This window comes from Pan paniscus, chromosome 16, assembly GCF_029289425.2.
Source record: "Pan paniscus chromosome 16, NHGRI_mPanPan1-v2.0_pri, whole genome shotgun sequence".
Lineage (NCBI taxonomy): Eukaryota > Metazoa > Chordata > Mammalia > Primates > Hominidae > Pan > Pan paniscus.
The window spans coordinates 33780076-33785475 of NC_073265.2; the positions used below are offsets into that span (position 1 = coordinate 33780076).

The window sequence follows — 5400 nt, forward strand, 5'->3', positions numbered from 1 at the left end:
CTTAAAAAGAAGCTAGAAAGGGGCCGGGCGCGTGGCTCACACCTGTAATCCTAGCACTTTGGAAGGCCGAGGCGGGCGGATCACGAGGTCAGGAGATCAAGACCACGGTGAAACCCCGTCTCTACTAAAAATACAAAAAAAATTAGCCGGGCGCGGTGGCGGGCACCTGTAGTCCCAGCTACTCGGGAGGCTGAGGCAGGAGAATGGCGTGAACCCAGGAGGCGGATCTTGCAGTGAGCCAAGATTGTGCCACTGCACTCCAGCCTGGGTAACAGAGCGAGAGTCCATCTCAAAAAAAAAAAAAAAAAAACTATAAGGCCAGGCACAATGACTCACACCTGTAATCCCTGCACTTTGGGAGGCTGAGGCGGGGGGGATCACCTGAGGTTAGGAGTTCGAGACCAGCCTGGCCAACACGATGAAACCCATCTCTACTAAAACTACAAAAAATTATCTGGGCATGGTGGCACACACTTGTAATCCCAGCTGCTCAGGAGGCTGAGACAGGAGAATCACTGGAACCTGGGAGGCAGAGGTTGCCGTGAGGAGAGATTGCGCCAGCCTGGGCAACGAGAGCAAAATGTCATCTCAAAAAAAAGAACCTATAAGTAGCTCTGCTTCATTTGTGTTGTTTATTTACTCTTCTATAGCTTTAATGATGAAACTTTTTTTTTTTTTGACATGAAGTCTCACTCTGTTACTTAGTCTGGAGTGCAGTGGCGGGATCTCAGCTCACTGCAACCTCCACCTCCCGGGTTCAAGTGATTGTCCTGCCTCAGCCTCCTGAGTAGCTGGTGGAACTCCTGACTTCAGGTGATCCACCCGTCTCTGCCTCCCAAAGTGCTTGGATGACAGTCATAAGCCACTGCACCCAGCCATGATGAAACTTTTTTTGAGACGGGCTGGCTCTGTTATCCAGGCTGGAGGGAGTGCAGTGGCACGATCATGGCTCACTGCAACCTCAACCTCCCAGGCTCAAGTGACCCTCCCACTTCAGCCCCCTGAGTAGCAGAAACTACAGGTGTGTGCCACCATGCCCAGCTAATTTTTTATTTTTTGTAGAGATGGAGTCTTGCCATGTTGCCCAGGCTGGTCTTGAAATGAGCTCAAGTGATCCTCCTGCCTCAGCCTTCCTAAGTGCCGGCATTTTAGATGTGAGCCACTGTGCCTGGCCTGGAACTTCCTGACAGAAGTTTTAATGTTAATTTGTTAAGAAACATTGATTACCTAGTCTGCTCATCTGTAAAATGGGAATACTGTCACTGTCTTTGTGATTATAGAGCTCCCCTAGAGACTAACCTGTGAATCACAAGTTTTTTTGTGTGTTTGTTTTGAGACAGAGTCTCGCTCTGTTGCCCAGGCTGGGTGCAGTGGCATGATCTTGGCTCACTGCAACCTCTGCCTCCTAGGTTCAAGCGATTCTCCTGCCTCAGCCTTCCAAATAGCTGGGATTACAGGAGTGCACCACCACATCCGGCTATTTTTTTGTATTTTTAGTAGAGACGGGGGTCTCACCAGGTTGGCCAGCCTGGTCTTGGAACTCCTGACTTCAGGTGATCCACCTGCCTCAGCCACCCAAAGTGCTGGGATTACAGGTGTGAGCCACCACGCCCGGCACAAGTTTTACAGACTAAAGGAAGTCCCTAATACATAGGTCTAGACCCTTGTTTTCCTGTTTCCTCATTTGAAAAAGCAGTATGCACACCACTATAAATGAATTCTCAATTTCTGCTTTGAAAACAATGCTGCATACACATAGCCCATGAATTTTTCCATAGCACCTTCAACCCACATGCCCCAGTTTTTTTTTTTTTTCTTTTCTTTTTTTTTTTTTTGATAGAGTGTCATCCAGGCTGGAGTGTAGTGGCACAATCTCGGCTCACTACAACCTCTGCCTCCTGGGTTCAAACCATTGTCCTGCCTCAACCTCCCAAGTAGCTGGAATTATAGGCATGAGCCACTACACCTGGCTAATTTTTGTATTTTTAGTAGAGACAGGTTTCACCATGTCCAGGCTAGTCTCGAACTACTGACCTCAAGTGATCCACCCACCTCGGCCTCCCAAAGTGCTGGGATTACAGGCATGAGCCACCGCGCCCAGCCTTCTTCTTCTTTTTTTTTGAGATGGAGTTTCGCTTGTCGCCCAGGCTAAAGTGCAATGGCGCGATCTTGGCTCACTGCAACTTCTGCCTCCCAGTTCAAGTGATTCTCCTGCCTCATCTTCCCGAGTAGCTGGTATTACGGTGCCCGCCAACATGCCCAGCTAATTTTTTTTTTATTTTTAGTAGAGACGGGGTTTGCCACATTGGCCAGGCTGGTCTTGAACTCCTGACCTCAGGTGATCCGCCCGCCTCAGCCTCCTAAAGTGCTGGGATTACAGGCGTGAGCCACCGCGCCCAGCATTTTTTTTTTGTTGTTTGTTTTCAGATGGAGTCTCTCCCAGGCTGGAGTGGAGTAGCACAATCTCGGCTCACTGCAACCTCTGTTTCCTGGGTTCAAGCAATTCTCCTGCTTTAGCCTCCTGAGGAGCTGGGGTTACAGGCATGTGCCACCACGCCCGGCTAATTTTTGTATTTTTAGTGGTCTTGGGGTTTCATCATGTTGGCCAGGCTGGTCTTGAATTACTTCAAATGATCTGCCTGCCTCAGCCTCCCTAAGTGCTGGGATTACAGGCGTGAGCCCGTAATAGGCGTGCCTAGCCAGTTTTCAGGTTTTTGACTTAAGCAACTAGATAAGTGTCAGACTCAATATCCAAAGGCATCGTCTATCTTCTATTTCTCCCTTCCCCTCCTCCTTCATATCTAGTCAGACACTATATTAGTATGGGTTCTCCAGAGAAACAGAATCAATAGGATGTGTATATGCAGAAAGAGATTTATTTTAAGGAATTGGCTCACATTATTCTGGGAGCTGGCAAGTCTGAAATCTGCAGGGCAGACAAACAGCCTGGAGACCCAGGGAGATTTGACGCTGCAGTCTGGAGGCTGAATTGCTTCTTCTTAAGGGTCTCGTTTTAATTTGAACTGACCGGATGCGGCCCACCCTCATTATAGAGGGTAATGTACTTTAATCAAAGTCTGCTGATTTAAATGTTAATCACATCTAACAAATACAATTCATAGCAACAACTAGACTAGTGTTTGACCAAAAACTGAGTAACATGGGTAGCATCGCCTAGCCAAGTTGATAGATAAAATTAACCATTAAAGTCACTAACTTCCATTGACAATGACCTTTAAATATTTCTCAAGTTGGTTTCTTCTTCTCCATTGCCATTGCCTTAATTTAGGCTTGTGTTCTCGTTTAATTAATTCATAAAATACTTACATATTAGGCATTATGCCAAATGTTGGAGATACAATTGTGAGTAAGATTGTGTCCTTAGGGACTTACATTCCACCCTTTTCCTGCCTTCTTTCTTGCCTCCTTCCAATCCACATTTTTTTTTTTTTTGGTCTTGTCACTTTGATGCCCAGGCTGGAGTGTAGTGGCCAGAACGTGGCTCACTGCAGCCTCGACTGCCTCAGCTTCCTGAGTAGCTGGGACCACAGGACCACAGGTGCACACCACTATGCTTGGATATATATATTTTTTTGTAAAGATGGGGTCTCACCATGTTGGCCAGGTTGGTCTCGAACTCCTGGGCTCAAGCGATCCTCCCGCTTTGGCCTCCCAGAGTGCCGGGATTACAGACGTTGAGCCACCGTGTCCGGCCCTGATCCACCTTTATAAACGGCTGTCTGTAGATCATGGCCTCTCACATTTTAACTGGGCTGTAGAATATGTATTGAAGGATCATCTTTATAAAATGTTTATTTGTAGACTCTGAAAAGATAACACCAGAAAGGGGGAACAATGGTTACCACTAGAAAGAACGGAGCGGAGCAGCTGATCGTTGTATCTACCTTTTTTTTTTTTTTTTTTTTTTTTGAGACGGGTCTAACTGTCGCCCAGGCTGGAGAGCAGTGGCGCGATCTCGGCTCACTGTTGCAACCTCCGCCTCCCGGGTTCAAGCGATTCTCCTGCCTCAGCCTCCCTAGTAGTTGGGATTACAGGCGCCCGCCACCACGCCCAGGTAATTTTTGTATTTTTAGTAGAGGCGGGGTTTTACCATGTTGGCCAGGCTGGTCTCGAACTCCTGACAGCAAGTGATCCGCCCATCTCGGCCTCCCAAAATGCTGGGATTACAGGCGTGAGCCACCGCGTCCTGCCCACGTATCTACCTTTTTATCACATGAATGTTGTACCAAGTTCGCGTATTACATATTTGAAAATAAATTGCGAAAATAACAAAAACAAAATCCATCTACTGGCTAGCCCTTTAAAATCCTGCGGGGGAGCCCAGTGGCCCAACGGCGAAGTTTAGTCCATCTTGCCCTTTCTGGTCAGTGTACCTGTTCCATTTATCTCTGACTGCGCCACTCAGTCAGGTGAGGGACCACTGGAGTTTTCTACCGGAAATGCACTTCAGCAAATGCCACTTGCTCTCTCCAACTTCAGTTTCAACCAGCGCCTACCTCAGGAAGCCTTCCTTCATCCTCCGGCCCCCGCCGCCGCTAAGGTTATCCTTTTACATTCAACCTCATAATGCTGCTTTTTGTGGCAGTCATCACAGTGTCGAAATTTGTTTACATGTCCATCTTTGCTACTTGATGGAGGGCAAAGATACACCTGATACCTAGCATAGACCCCAGGAGGTCCGAAATTGTTCTGCGAAAGAAAAAAAAATCAATGTGCTGGCCTCAAAGGGGCTCACAGGAAGGGAAAAGCCTCGAAGACTAAGGCTCTCTTCGATTCCTTCGTGACTAACTCGAGGCAAACATGCCAGGAACGCGGCTCTCCCCACTCGCTCCTGCATCTGCGCCCGGGGATCGCCGGATTCCAGAGGGGTCCCCTCCACCTAGCGCGCGACGACTCCCTCTGGGGTCCCGGAAGCCCGGCCACCGACCCCACAGGCGGGCGTGGCCTCAGAGCCCTCTTCTGAGCGCGGCGTGGGTATCCGCAGGCGGCCAGGGACGGTGATCACAGTGACCAGAGGGACAGCGCACCCTCCGGTCGAAGCGGGGTAGGCGTTGGCAGGGGAGGGGCGACGAAGACTGGCGAGGTTCAGGCGCCAGCCAAAGAACCACTCTGCTAACTTCCTGGCACTTACGTTTCCTACCCGGGGCCCAGAGTCGGGCGGCGGTCTTCCAGCAGCACGAACTCCAGTACTGGTCTGCGTTGTAGGGAGCTGGAAGCCCAACGCAGCACTCCTCAGCCCCCTGTGCCCCTCCCTCTGCTCTTTCCGCCCCTCCCTCCGCCCCCCCTCCGCCCCTCCCTCCGCCCCCCTCCGCCCCCCTCCGCCCCCCCCTCCGCCTCCCTCCGCCCCCCCTCCGCCTCTCCCTAAGCCCCGCAGCGCCA

The 5400-nt window shown here is 50.1% G+C and overlaps 1 long non-coding RNA gene across 2 annotated transcripts; it reads right to left on the reverse strand.

Annotated features, from left to right (window-relative positions):
- Positions 1–2854: 2854 nt before the first annotated feature.
- Positions 2855–5284, reverse strand: LOC129393949 (uncharacterized). 2 transcript variants are annotated; one of them, XR_008621066.3, is made up of 3 exons: positions 5153–5284; positions 4395–4710; positions 2855–3825 (listed from the first exon to the last, which is right to left on the reverse strand). It is a non-coding gene; the product is annotated as an uncharacterized LOC129393949 (long non-coding RNA). The 2 variants fall into 2 exon arrangements; XR_008621065.3 differs by having other exon boundaries at positions 4395–5279.
- Between the last annotated feature and the right edge of the window lie 116 nt (positions 5285–5400).